Raw genomic sequence first — 16435 nt, 5'->3', positions numbered from 1 at the left:
GCAAACTATGGCGTTATCATTTTATCTCATTTTTCTCACAAAGTATTACACCAGACGTTCTATACCCTGCTCCATCGTGAAGGTTGTATTCACTTTGGTATTTAGCTTGTAAGCACTTGAAGAAGTCGTCTTCGGCATGGACATAATATGTATGTATAAATATGTATGTACACATGTTTTTTGCTCAGCGTAAAATTCTGCGTTGATTTGGTCACGGCCGTCCGTCCGATCATACGATAATTAAAAAACGTATGATGCAATTGACACCAAACTTTCACAAGTTGTTTGTTTTTTGCTAAGGACGGCTGCTATTGTAATTGGGCTAATTCGGACAACGGGTTCGGGTAGCTGCCATACAACTCAAAATGATTTGTTTTGAATATTTCAAAAACTAATATCAAATTTTGCAAAGATGTTTCCAATTACATTTTATATACAAATATTCTGAAAATTTTATCCTGAAGTGGAATGGCTCCAAAAATAAAGTTTAACTATTTGAGAAAATATTATAGTTAGATTCATGAAACTTGGCAGTTGTGTGTCCAATTTCGGGTTACATATGTATATCCGTGAAGTTTTGATGAAATAGGTTGACAGGTTTAGATAGCTGCCATACAACTCCATAATCAAATTTTAAATATTCAGAAAAATAATAAAGTTAGATTCATGAAACAATTGGGTGCAAGCGCGGACGTGAGTCCTTGACACCCAAGAAGAGAAGGCCAAAAGAAGGAAGACGGTTGAAAGAAGGAATATGGGAATGCACCCCATACCCTTCCGCGGAAGCCATGAGCCGGGGCGGCCACATTTGGCGGTACGGGTTCGGGAAAATCTCTGTACACGGGCTCAGAATGGGCAGCCTGAAAGAACGGGGCTGGTGGAATCCTCGGCGGGCCGGCAAGAATCGCCACGGAAGTCATATGATCCCAAAAAGGAATGAATGGACGAGGGAGGTTTTTTCGAGGAATATGAAACCGGATGAGGGGCGTCCCCCTTCATTAACGACGGAGGAGATGGTGGAAGACCTGGAGCAAACTCTTCTGAGTCTTAGGGAGTCCTTCCCAGAAAATGACGTCCCGATGGCAGGGGAAGATCATCCTGCCAGTCAACTCAACTAATGAGGGACGAAGGCCCCAGGGTCGCCCAGGTGAATGTCCACCACGCCAGAGCAGCTTCGGCTGTTCTGGAAAGGAAGTTCACCAAGGAACTTCTGGGCATAGCCGTGATAAAGGAGCCCTGGGTATGCAAGTGGCAGATCAAAGGACTGTTAATTAGGGATGCGCAGGTCGTATGGGATTACGGGCAGAACCGACCCAGGAACTGCATTCTAATTAGAAAAAATATTAACTTTATTTTACTTCCAGAGTACATGACAAGGGACCTCACACTTGTCAGGGCCGGCATTAATGTTGGAGCAAGGATTTGGAGATATCAGCGTACTCTCAGGGGGATGGAGCATCCCCTCCGCCACCGGAGGTACGGAGGCTTGTGGGGCAGTGCAATAGGAAAAGGTGGCCACACATCAGGGGCTGTGATGCGAATGGGCATCACGTTGCATGGGGAAGCAGCGACACTAACACTAGAGGTGAGTCTTTATTAGAATTTGTAGTTAAAGAAAACCTAGAAATATTTAATGTAGGGAATGTCCCAACTTTTGTAATTAAGGTTAGAGAAGAGGTACTGGATATCACATTCGGCAGTCCGAATGTGGGGTTTCTGGTACGCGACTGGAAGGTATCGGGGGAGGCTTCTATGTCAGATCATAGAATTATCCCGTTTTGTTGGGCGTGTTGATCGAGGAGAAATCTTCCTTCAGAAATCCGAGGCGTACAAACTGGGGGGGATACAGAAGGGACCTAGAAGGGAATTATGGTCGAGGCTTTTGAATCGAACTGCCCCATTAGTGTGCCAAGGGATTTCACATATGCACCTTGTGGACCTCGCGATTGGAAAACCTGAGGGGCGGGCTATTCAATAGGACTAAGCGAGAAGGTACTTGGGAAGAGTACAAGATGAACTTGACAGCCTACAGAAAGGAGATTCGCAGTGCTAAGCGTAGAAGCTGTAGATCATTCTGCGGGAGCACAGCGGAGACGCCGGCGGCTGCGAGACTGTATAGGGCCCTGGCTAGAAACAGGGTGCCAGTGACTGTTTCTTTAAGGAGGCCGGATGGCGGCTACATGGAGAACGAGGAGCAAAGGGCTCTTCTCCTCCTGGAGACTCATTTCCCCGGCAGTACTCCGTATGTCGGACCCGTGGCGTGGGAATGCAAGATACCACATCCTGAGGATTGGCAGAGAGCTGCACGCATAATTACGGAGGAAAGGATAAGGTGGGCTTTTGGCATTTTCCAGCCCTTCAAGGCGTCGGGAGTGGATGGGATTTCACCAGCACTTCTGCAACGGGGGCTGGAGCTAATTATGCCTTTCTTAACATAAATATTTAGGAGTAACTTAGGTATCGGATACATTCCTGGCGGGTAGCTAAGGTTGTTTTTATTCATAAAGTGAGAAGTTGGCCAAGTCATTCAGACCGATTAGCCTCATATCGTTCTTATTGAGTTGATAACCATGTCCGGGGGGGCGGGGGGGGGGGGGGGGGGGGGGTTGCTGGCGAGGAGGCTGCTGAGCGATTGCCAGCATGCGTATCGGGCGGGGAGGTCGATTGCTAGTACCCTAGAAAGCACAATAGAACAGGGAGAGGGGGCCTTCAACAACACTTCTCATTAGGCGATTGCGGGCGCTCTTAGGCGTAGGGACGTGAATGATAGCACCTCTCTATGCATGTCTAATATGTTGGCTATGAGAGTTGCAGAGACTGCTGTGGTGCAGAGCACCTTAAGGATGCGCGTGGCCAGGGGATGCCCACAGGGTGGGGTTCCGTCCCTGCTAATGTGGAGTTTGGTGGTGGATTGACTCCCTGATGAGTTGTTTCGTCGGGGAATAGGTGTCCAGGCTTATGCGGATGATATTGTCATCATCGCTAGAGGTAAGTTTGAGGGAACTCTTTGTGATATAGTCCAAAGGGGATCACGGGTGGCCCGGCCTGGTGCAATATTGTGGGCCTCAGAAGTGGTGTTTGATTCTAAGCTTCTTTGGCGAAGTCACTAGGAAGCTGTGTGTGCACGGGGAACCCGGGCACTTATGGTTTGCGGGGCCATCTCGGGCAGGTCGTGGGGCTGCTCCCCGTCTGTCATGTCGTGGATGTATACCATGATGGTTGTGCCGCTCCTAACTTATGGAGCAGTTGCATAGGCAAGAAGGGTGGCTCTTGGTACGGCTAGAAACAACCTGGAACGATTGCAGAGATTCGCACGCGTCTGCATCACAGGGGCTATGAGAACTTGTCCAACGGCGGCAATGGAGGTGATTTTTCCTTGCAACTTTTTTGTTTAGATGGCAGCGAAGGCTACCATTTTCAGGTTGTGGAGAAATGGAGCCGGAATAATCGGTGTGAGAGATCAAGATCGTCGTGTCGGGGAAGTTCCGTGCCTATCGATGCCTCGGGATGACATGGTAAGGAGGTACAGCTTCAGGAGGTGGGAACTTTTCCGAGTGTGTTTTGGGCTGATTTTAACGCCATTTAAATGTGTGTGCGGTTCAGCCTGGAAAGAGGATATCGGAGACAGGAGATAGTGATTATGTCGGATAGCCGGGCTGCGATCGGAGCGCTAAACTCGTTTCAGTGTCCTCCGCGGCAGTATGGGGCTGCCTTGAGAAGCTCAATGAGTTAGGCAGATGCAACCGGGTCACACTGTTTTGAGTGCCGGGCCATGTTTTCGTGGAAGGAAATGAGGCCGCTGATGCTCTTGCAAGGAAGAGGGCAAACACACTTCTTATTGGGCCGGAGCACTTCTGCGGAATCGGACCACATACTATTCGTTGGTATAGTATGTAGTAATCGCAGAAGCGATTTAACAAAATTGTAGGGATGGGCAAGAACCAGGGGAGAGTCCTCACCGGCATTTTCACGGGTCACTACAGGCTTAGGGGACACCTAAGTTGGTTGGGCCTGGAAAATGAGGATACTTGCAGATTCTGTGGGGAGTATGGAGAGGCCTCGGTGCACCTCCTGGGGAAATGTGATGCTCTTCCTCGTAGGAGTGGGGGGGTGCTGGGAGACATCGATCCAAAATCTGTGTCAACAACTGCACATCTTCGAGATCGATTAAGTGATTTGCGGGTCCAGAAGTTTCTAAATGGCGCAGCGAAGAGGGTTCTTAGACAAAATAGCAACCCCCAAAAAAGGGATAGGAAAAATAGAAACACTGTTCCTGTGGCGTCGGAGCCTTCGAAAATCGGCTCCAATCCATCTTGTCATAACCCAGAAACAATATCTTCAAAAAAAATTGACCGAGGTTCAGCTTCAACTGATTTAGGATTCAATCATGAATTTAGTAGTGGAATTCTAGCATGAATCTAATCCCGTTGGATTGCATTTGCCCCTTTTTGCTGGGTAACCGGAAAAGAGACGAACGGCGCAGCATTAGTTGCGAACGGTCTGGGAGAATAGAGGCAAACTCGTCCCCAATCTAATCAAACCTTCGTTGCCTGGACTTTAAAACCCGGGAAACTCGCTCAAGAAAACCTTGACGGTTTCTCTTGAAGGGTTCGAGACTGATGCGGCATCTACATTTACGGTGTGCAATGACGGCGTCTCGGCTACTTTGGCCGTTAAGGCCTCGTCTGCGAGCAGTGGTGCAAATCCGAACTCAATGGTGGAAGAAACTTGGGTCAGGAAAACAAAAGGAAAACCCCGAAAGGGCAAGGATAGGTGCCTTAAATAGGTGGCGAACAATCGTATGAGTAAATCGACCGTTCGATGTGTTCAGATTAATCTCCATAGGTTAACGGTATCCTCTGATAATCTCGCGAAGCTTTCGTTTAGCAGTTGCTAGGACATTGCCTTCCTCCAAGAACCTTGAACTCACAATGGTAAACTTAGAGGCCTTGTAGATTGCAGATTTTAAGGGAACCGAGTGGGACAGGAGTAACCCCCCAACCCACCGCAGCCATTCTTGACTTATTGTAGCCTCCCCACGCTCCCGCCGAACACTTAGGGACCCATGTCCAGGACAATTGCGGCGCCGAACAACCAGTGGCGGACAGTCGTAGAGAATTAAAAAACTTGCAGAGGCCTTACAAATAACAAATATTGTAGATACATTTATGATCTGAATGCAGAGAGACCCAGGGCCGTAATCATGGTCAGAAACGGTCTGAATGTTTTTTGCATAAATAAGCATATTTCACAAGACCTCACGGCGGAAGCTCAAACACAAACGCAATAATGAGTGAGAATAAGTGACATTGTCTCTGACTGCCATGTTTCAAGGAAGCTTTCGCTCTCGGACCATATGTCGAGTGCCGTTGCTGGTGTCCAGAACGAACTCCTAACGGTGGGGGATCTGGAAGCGGCGGCAACAGAAATCAATAAGACTATACAAAATGCATGTGCATAAATACAGCTCACCGTTGATAAGTGTACAGGGTACCCTTAAAAAACTATAACAAACCATTTCGGAGAAGCAAGAGATTGAGCTGGCGAAAAAGTAGTTTTGCTATAAGAGTAGCAGAATATTTAACACTACAAGTGCTAAGTCTTTATTATAAGAATTTCACGAGAGTTGCATAAAACAAGAAAGAGAAAAAAAAATTGATGAGAGTATGGAGTGTGGTATGAAAGTTTTAGGAGAGTTTTGGTAAATTTTTTAGGGTATTACTATTGGAAATTATTACTTGGGGGGTTGGATTCCTTCGGATCATGTTTTCTATTCGAGAAGTGATCAAGTTTACCTTAATCTGCTTTTTTTAAATCATTTTAAAAGTTAATTTAAATAGTAATCTTATGGTCTCTCTTTACATATTTAAAAATTATAAATCTAAATGTTACTTAAAATACAAAAATATTGCTACTTGCTTGCAATTTTACACCGTAAGTAAAATATTTTCCACTTAATAAAAAAAACTTTAAAAATTGCAAAGAGAGAAGAAGTGGTACATGTTCACTCTAATAGGTTTAGTCTATGTGTATTGAAGGAGATATCTATTGATTGGCGGCAATTCTAAAATTTTAATAGGTGATCAAGACGCCAGAGGGATCAAGTGTCCCTCTTCTCCCCTAACGATATACATATGTAAGTAAGATATTATTTATAAATTATATAGAAAGCACTTAAAAAGAATCAATGCAATAGACCACGACATGGTAAAATAATACTTGTTTTTCCAATTTAAAGTGATTAACTTTACTAATGGTTGCCAATGGACTTCTAAAAATGTGAACAAACGTAATATCTACGTCCATTTTGCATTTGCTAATTCACTTTCATTACTAAAACTGAACACAATTGCACTACTTCGATTAAATGAGTACATTAGCTGCGCAGTTACGAATTTTTTTCCGGTAAATGGATTTCGAACATATTTGCGTTCAGAGCGATCCGCACTAGGGTCTTCTACTCTTATTAATTTTATAATTTTCCATTGTAATTGAACCAATTCGAAAAACGGGTTCAAGTAGCTGCCATGCAACTCATTATTTAAAATATTTCAAAAACTAATAAAAATATATTTATATGAAATTTTGTAAACGTGTGTTCAATAAAATTTTAAATATGTGAATTTTTTGAAAATTTTATGGAAATGGCTATACTGATTCGGGTACCTGCGAGATTTTAAAGGACTTAAATTTTGGAGTTTACCGTGGTAAATGATCGTGTGTAAACGTAATTTGAACGGCATAATTAATATTGTTTTATTTTTATAAAAAAAAAATTAAATATTTATAATAATAATTAATAAAAATAAATATTATTAAAGTTATTTAAATAAAAACAAACAAATTAGAATCAACCGAAACATTTTTTCCAAAAACCTGTGTTGAAGATGATATAAATATTGATTTTAATAAAATAGTTGTATCTAAAAAACAATATGGTAGTTTGCAAAAGTAAAATGAAAAACTAAAAAAAGATTTTGGTGAACTTAACGAAATGTTAGGAGTATCTAATAATATAGATAATTTACCTAGTACTTCTAACACCAAAATAATACGCAAAATCAATTCCAACCTCTTATGGATATGGAAGGTGATGAAGATCATATTGTAACTAATAATAGTGTGAGTGAAACAGAAAATGATAAAGAGTTTTTTATCGACTATGCTAAACTTTTAAAACAAAAAAATAAAGAAAGAAAAAGTAAAAACACTGAAAATCGCAATGATAAAAACTCAAATAATCCTTTTTGTAATAAGAATAAAAACACAAAAATTCAAAATAATGAAAATAATACAAATAATAATACACAAAATATTAATGCACAATCTAAAAGTTTAGGTAAAATGCCACCGATAAATTTATATATGCCGATATATTCTATTTGAAAAACTCAATAAAAAATAATCCTAAAATTAATAATTTCCTCGTTAAAGAACGTAATAATAACTATGCGGTGATTTGCACTAAATCCATTTCTGACTATAAAAATATATGTATGTGATATGCTTACAAGCATAGATAGCAATTACTACACATATACCTCTAAAGAAGAAAAAAAGATAACATTAGTGTTAAAAGGTACTCGTATCTGACACTTCCATTGGAAAGTTTGACATTTTTTAGGACAACTTCACTCAGAACGTTTTGTCATTCGAGCGCGAATTGTTTTGTTTACAGTGACTTGAAAAATTCATCTCGGTCAAAAAATGGAATTGTCCCGTGAAAATTTTCGTGCGATGATTTTTTACGATTTTCGGCGCGGATTATCGAGACAAGAGTGTCTCGATCAACTTGTTTCGACTTTTGGTGATGAAGCACCATCAAAAACCACTGTAAATCGCTGGTATCAAGAGTTTGGTTTCGGACGCCGTTCGCTCCAGGATGAATTTCGTGAAGGTCGGCCAATTTCGGTCGTTTTGCCGGAAACCATCGATGCTGTGCGCGAAATGATAATGATGGACCGGCATGTGACATACTGTGAGATTGAGGCATCCTTGGGCATTAGTTCCACCAGCGTACATAAGATATTGCATGAACATCTTGCCGTGAAAAAGGTGTGTTGTCGATGGATCCCAAAAAATTTGACGATTGCACAAAAGAAGGCTCGTGTCGATTGGAGCAAAGAAATGTTGAAAAAATTCAATCGCGGTGCGTCAAAAGACGTTTATAAGATAGTCACAGGTGATGAATCATGGATCTATGCATATGAGCCCGAAACGAAACAGCAATCGACCGTATGGGTGTTCCAAGACGAGCCAAATCCAACAAAAGTTGTTCGTGGAAGAAGCACATCGAAGCAAATGATCGCGTTTTTTTTTGGTATAACCGGTCATGTGGCCACAGTACCTTTAGTGGAACGTAGGACGGTCAATTCTGAATGGTACACCACCATCTGTTTGCTGAAAGTTTTCGAAGAAATAAGGAAAACAAACAAGCGCCGGCGAATCATTCTTCATCATGACAATGCAAGCTCTCACAAATCAGCTGAAACAATGGACTATTTGAGCACTCAAAATGTCGAATTGATGGGTCATCCGCCGTACAGTCCTGATTTAGCACCCAGTGACTTCTTCTTATTCCCTCACATCAAAAAAAAAAAATGCGTGGACAACGATTTTCAACACCTGAAGAAGCAGTCGATGCGTTCAAAAACCATGTTTTGGAGGTGTCTCAATCGGAGTGGAAAAAGTGCTACGAAAATTGGTTTCAGCGCATGCAAAAGTGTATTGATCTTCATGGGGAATATTTTGAAAAACAATAAAACCATTTCCAATGATAAATGTTTGTTTTTTATTGCTAGACCCGAAATATAAATAGTGACCCTCGTAATAAAAAATTATAATTGTGACGATATCTTGCTCTTTTTAAAAAGCCAAGAAAAAGATAACATTATATTTGAAAAAGTCACCCGATTAACAACTTAAAGATCAACTGAAGGTTTTATAAAAAGTGTAAACAAGAAAGACGAGCCTTTCAGCCTAAATTGACGAATATAAAAAATAAAAATGGAATAATGTTGTCTGAAGAAATGGAAATATTAAACAGATGGGAAGAATATTTTAAGGACATGCTAAACCCAAATGATGATGACGAAATAAACATAGAACACACAAATAATATACCTGAAGTGCAAGCTCTAAATGAAATTGAAGAACCATCTTATGAAAATATTATTAGCGCAATACAAAAACTTAAAAATAATAAATCATCCGGACAAGATAGTATCACTGCAGAAATTATAAAATCAGCCGATGACACACTATATAGAAGAATATATAAAATTATCATTAAAATATGGAATGATGAACAGATACCCAGTGAATGGAATATTGGTATAATTTTACCAATTCACAAAAAAGGGGCTAAAACGGACTGTTCAAATTATAGAGGAATAACGCTATTAAATACTGCTTATAAGATATTAGCAAAGGCAATTGCCGAAAAATTGACAATCTACGCAGAGCAAATAATCCCAAACTATCAATCAAATTTACGAGGCCCTACCAGATTTATGCTTACGCTGATGATATCGCCATAATGTCAAGAAGTAAACGTGATTTAATTGAAATATTTACAAGGCTTGATCAACAGACTCGAAGAATTCGATTGAAAATAAATGAAAATAAAACAAAGTACATGATAGTATCGAGATCAAATACAAGAAGAGTGGCGCAAAATATTACTATTAATGACTACAATTTCGAAGGTGTGAATAATTTTATATATCTGGGTGCACAAATAAATTCAAATAATGATATCCACAAAGACATAAAGCATAAAATATTGACGGCCAATAGAGCATACTATACAATTTCTCATCTATTGGGATCAAGATTACTATCAAGACAATGTAAATTACAGATATATAAAACAATCCTGAGACCAATTCTAAGTTATAGTTCCGAAACTTGGACATTATCACAAAGTGATATAAATGGTCTAAGAGTTTTTGAACGAAAAATGTTGCGAAAAATATTTGGGCCGAAAAGAAACGAAAATGACGAATACGAAATTAGAACGAACCAGGAACTGATGGAATTAATTGGCAATGAGGACATTATTGGATATATAAAATCCCAAAGACTGCGCTGGGCGGGGCACTTATTCAGAATGAACTCTGATAGAGCTCCAAAAAGAATTTATGACGCAAGGCCCCTACTCAACAGATCTAGGGGCAGACCGAGGTTAAGATGGAAAGACGATGTGATAAACGATTTAAACAAATTACAAGTTAACAACCTAAATAACGCAGTAACGGACCGAGCAGAATGGAGGCGGATTGTCAATCAAGCTAAGGCTCACATCGGGCTGTAAAGCTACTAAAGAAGAAGTATTTATATTAATATTTAAGAATTATGTTTCATTAATTATATTTTCAACTTGACACCACAGTTACTCCCCATATCTTGAGTTAACTTACCCTATGAGAAAAAAAGCTGTTCACTTAAAAATAATGAAATGCTTTCAGTAACATATAAAACGTTGAAGGCGAAGGATGTGCTTATTGTTTTTCCGCTTTTTTTATAATTTTAAAATAATTATCAATGAAAATATTAATATATTTTTTTAATTTTTCAAATATATTTTCCAAATATTACCTGCTTTATAATAAGTGTGAATTTATTTTAATATTTCTTCTCAAAAAATAGCCACTTTGATTTAAAAAAACCCATATAAAATAAGGTCGTGCTATCAAGTTTCTCTCAGAGCATTGGGACTTGTTAGATATAAAGACATTAGTTTAAGATAAAAAAAATGAAATAAATAAAGCTTTTTTGAAAAAAAAGAAGCGAGATTTTGAAGCTTGGATTTTTCGAAAGTGCTTTTCAACAACACCTAAGTTAGAACTGAATTATCGAAAATTCCCTTCATAAGAAGCCTGCATTATATATAAGAGAAGCCTGTTTTGACTTTTTTATAATAAGTACTAATAAGTATTAAAATAGAAATCAATCTAATTTTTTGTTGACTTTTATGAAACATATTTAATATTTTTGTATTAGATATTTATTTAAAAATTAATCTTTTTTATTTATTTAAATAGTTTAAGATTAGGCTACTCAAATCAAGATTATTCAATAAGATTATTATCAATTTAATAATAATACGGATTATTATCAACAAGATTATTATCGAATAAATATTTCATTTTCTAATGTTTACCCATATTGTGATAATATAATTGCATGCAAATACAGGATGCATATGACTGTTATTCAACGTGATAGTAATTATTTATTACCTAAATATTTGCATTCAGTAGACCTTTAAAAGCTTTTAGTTTAAATGTTATTTCTAGAGTATTACGGCTCGCGAAGCGAATATGTAAATAAATGAAAATATGTTTTCATCGAGTGCCGGTTCAATCTATTGTGATAAATACGCCATTAGTAGTAGTAGAGATGTTTAAGGGACCAGTCAAATCGATTGGAGTTACCACAAACTGAGTTAGTATAATTAATTTTTTATTGGAGGTACCAGAGAACTCCATATCAAAGTTCGCCCACATATCCTTCAATACATTTTTAATAAGTCCGAACTTAACTCCATCACGAGCTATCTTCGGATTGCTTTCCATTAGTTTTACTAATTTCGCGAACAGCTCGCGATTTATTTCTTTTAAACTAAAAATTTATGAATTAGTAATTTATTATATACAAGCGCTACTTTTATTTTGCCATAAAAAACAAATATAGCTATACAAATATTATTTATTAAAAAATTATTTATTTTTAATTACATTTACCTTGTTATAGATATGTATTTAAAAATTAAAATTTATGTTACTACTAATGTTTTACATTTTTCACAATAAACTTCATCATAAAGTTTTAAAATAATGTAAACTACTTACTGGAAATCATAACAAAATTTTGAAAATTACTTCTACTCACATACAATTTATATTCGCCTAGTTTTGATATTTTTTTCGAAATACTCGTAATTTGCTGCGTTTTGTGAACCATCTTAACATTTAAACGCATTCGAGAACTATGACATTTGCTTCGCGAACCATAAAAACTTTATATTAAAAATTTTACTCTTTTAATTTTAATATGGTAATTTTCAGCCGTTTTTTGTAATTCCGAAATACTTACGAAATTTAAAACATTTAAGTTTTATTTTTTAATATTTAAATATATGGAAAGTTTCTTTAAAATGCTGTGGAAAGTTGCAAGTGATTAAAAAAATTCTTAACTATTGCTTTAAAACTTTTTTTGTTGTTGCTTATATGAACGTAACCAAATTTTTTCCACGTCATTCTGTTTTCACTGTTCACTAAATTACTATCTGTTAGAACTTTGTTTACTATCATCGCAAAAATTCTGCCATAACTGTAAAAGGCTTTAATTTGACCCGGTATTTGATTAAAAGTATCCAAATCAAGTAAATATGTACTTTGTTAAAATCCACTAATACAAATGCGATAAAGCATTGTTCTCAAGTAGATTTTCTATAATTTCTATAATTGAAACACAAACTGAAAGTTTACGATTATCTACCAACTTGCAGAAACTGAATGTGATGCACGTCATGCTAAATCCTAAAAACATTTTTCATAGCCTCTATGGACACGACTATCAAATTAAAAATTTTTTACCATGTTCGTGGTGCTACTGGCAGAATATAGTAGATTTAAAATAAATAAGACTAGAGTTCATTCCAGTCTTAAAACTGTATGGCTAAAACTAATGTCATATAATATGTATGTATATGTATCTATCAGGCCTCCAAGCTGAAATTATTTTCCGAAATTTTGAATCGGAAAAAAAACAAAAACAATTTTTAATGGTTTATGTTTTCGAGTAATGCCATATATATCCATTAGCCTACAAGCCGAAATTATTTTCCGAAATTTCGAATCCGAAAAAAATAATTTCGTTTAAAAGCCATCTATATTATAATAATTATTTTTTTGCTTTTTTTCAATTTATTTTAAATTCATTAAATATTATGAAAAAAATAAAATTTCAAATACGATGTATTTTGTTTTTTTAAACATTGTAATATTTTACATTTGAAAACTTAAAAATCTTGGTGCTTTGTATTATTTCATTCCATTGTTTCCTTTAATAAGAAAATTTTTTGTTTCAATTTATTTTAATTAAAAAACATATGTACAAGCACCGCAAAAATTTATGATACACAATTTGACAAGTAATTCAGTGTTAACAACGTCGCAGATACAACGTCAAATAAATTCTGAACATAACACATTTTTAAACTTTTTTGTTGATATTTCAGAAGATGATACAATGTGTTTATTGTATTTGTTTGTTAACACTGTTAACACATTAATGTGTTTAGTCTATTTCTTATTGAAAAATTTTACTCTGTAATTTAGTACTAGTCTTTATGTTTATTTAGTACTTTAATTTAGTGGGCAATATCGTTCATTTCAGTGATTCGTTTCGAACGAACTACTTTTTTTCAGTGACCGATTATAAAATCCCGTTCAATCATTCATTGCGTTCGTACTTATGGTAAATATTAAAGAAAAGAATATGTAATGGGTTTTTGTAAATTATTAATAAGTTTTTTGACCACAAAATTTTACTTACATATGTAAACCAGAAACTTTTAAACGTAGAGAAAAATTTAAAACTTTTACTTAAAAAACTGTTGTAAAACAGTTAAATTATAAGTAATTTCTCAAATTTGAAGAAATAAAAATTTTAACCATTTAAGTTTAAATTTATTATTTCTTTTAAGAAATTTAAAGAATAAAAATAATTATAATTATTTTTATTTTTAATCCTCGAAAATCCTATCCTAATTTTGTTTTTAAACTCTTCTTTAATTTTACTTTAACCTTTTATTTTAATCCTTAATGGGTTAAAATGTTAACTTATAGTGATTAGCTTTTTTTAGTTATTTCTTTTATTCAAAATATTTAGCTAAAAAAGTGATCATAATTATTAACTATATCCTGTTTTTTATTTCATACGGTTAGCTTTCAATTTGTATCAACTAGTCCAATCTTTCAATTTTCTTAGTTAGGTAGATGTTTAATTTGGTATATTTTATTTGTATTGCATTTATATTAGTCAATAAGCATTTGTGACGGAAACCGGTCAATTTTATTTATATTGCATTTCATTTATATTTGATCAGTTCTCGACCGGTTTTGTTTTAATTGCTTGGGCACAGACATCTTCATATAAGACTTGAAAATAAATAACTTACTAATACATTCATACGGTGTATTGAAAATAATTGACCATCGTACTTTTTGTTAAGAAATATATTTTATATTTTTTCGAATAAATTAGAAATGTTCTTGGTGATTTGGGATGTCTGAGAAATAAAAAACGATTAAATACAAAAAAAATGCAGAAATTATTTTATTCGTTTAAATAGTAGCACAGTTAAATTTTTTTTACTTACAAACTAGTTGCTAATTACAGGTACCAAATTACATTATAATAAATTACAGGTAACAAAATATTTTTGAGGTAAAACCAAAAAAGTAAATATATAAAAAATATTTTTGAAAAACTATGTAACATATTTACATAAAAGAATAAAAATTTTATTCCATTTTTCTTAAAACAAGTAATATTTGAAGAGAAAACCTATGAGTTTTATCACATAAATGTACTATTCACCTACTATATAATTACACCAAATTTTTTAATTTTCGTTTATTAGAGATTAAATTACATACTTAAAATCTGTTGTTAAAATCTTAACAATAGTAAGTAATGGATTAAATTATATTTGCCAGAGGCAACAGAATAAAATTTGAAGCTCTTACAAATTAAAAATTCATCCTTGGTGTCGAATCGCTTTATCCTAATGTTTGTATCCATTTGTCTCTGATTATCTCGTTCTTTGGCAAAGTAAATTAATGTAGGTATAGCATTTACGCTCTCTTTTTCTCGTAAACTATTGCTTCTGCATCCTTCGACTCAATACTTTCGGGGCAGTTCTGTTTATATAAAGGTAATCAAATATAATATTATATTTTATTTAAATATGATTACAATTAAAACTTTAGAAAGTACACCAAACCTTACTAATTTTCTTTTTAAATAAATTTTAGTATTATTTTTTTCAAATTCCACCTTTTTTTCATACCAAATATTACGAACAATAGAAAAAATTTATTTATATAAATTTTAAATCTTTATTTTATTTAATAACATGAAAATATAATTATTCTATTAAAAAATATAATTATTTTATTTAATATAATTATTCACTAATTTTAAATTAAAATTAAATTTTAAACTGCAAATAAATTATTTTACCGCTCAGCAACACAGCTTCCCGTACGAAATTTATATATGGACTAAAGAAGAATGCTTTAGTCTCATTTTTTGTAAAACTTTATTGAATAGACACAAGTACAAAAATATAAACATACTTGTACATTATATAGGAGTTTATGCGTTCAGCTAATGTCTTTATATCTAACAAGTCCCAATGCTCAGAGAGAAACTTGAAAGCACACCTTATTTTATATGGCCTTTTTTAAATCGAAGTGGCTATTTTTTGAGAAGAAATATTAAAATAAATTCACACTTATTATAAAGCAGGTAAAATTTAGATCATATATTTGAAAAATCAAAAAAATATATTAATATTTTCATTGATAATTATTTTAAAATTTAAAAAAAAGCGGAAAAACAACAAACACAACCTTCGCCTTCAACGTTTTATTTGTTACTGAAAGCATTTTATTATTTTTAAGTGAACAGCTTTTTTTTCTCATAGGGTAAGTTAACGCAAGATATGGGAAGTACCTGTGGTGTCAAGTTGAAAATATAATTAATGAAAGATAATTCTTAAATATTGATATAAATACATAGTAAAGAAAAAATTTGAAGAGGGAATTAGAAAATAATATCTAAAATACAATCAAATATTATTTGTTAAATACAAATTTTATATAAACTTCAAAATTTTACCTCTATTTTTATTTGAAAAAATATTAAAAACTTGCTATCATTTATATCAATTACCTAAGAAAAAAAAATATTTAAAATGTTTGGAAAAAACAATCATATATTTTTATGACCGGATTTGAATATTTTTCTATTTTTGAAATAAATGGTATTTTACCAAATGACTCGAAAATTCCGACTGTAAAATAACAGGTATTTTAAAATTTTTGTTCAGGTATTTTAAAATTCTTTTCATTTAGAATTAAGATAGGTCATACATACACATGCAGGAACATTTTATAAATAGATTGCTCTTGTTTACCTGCTAATAAAATATGAAAAAAGAGCACAGCAAAATTTTTGAAGCACTCAATATAACATGTTTGAAATAGTTTTAAAATAATTATTTAAAAAAAAATTTATTGGAAGTAGGTACATACATATTTATTTTTAATAACTTAAAAACTAACTGAAATTATTTGAAACAATTTTATAAGTAACGTATGAATAATCGAAATGAGATAATTCAAATTGTTGAAATGTG

Source organism: Condylostylus longicornis, unplaced genomic scaffold (genome assembly GCF_029603195.1).
Source record: "Condylostylus longicornis isolate FDR11 unplaced genomic scaffold, ASM2960319v2 ptg000038l, whole genome shotgun sequence".
NCBI classification, from domain to species: Eukaryota; Metazoa; Arthropoda; class Insecta; order Diptera; family Dolichopodidae; genus Condylostylus; species Condylostylus longicornis.
Note: the sequence above shows the minus strand (reverse complement) of the source record.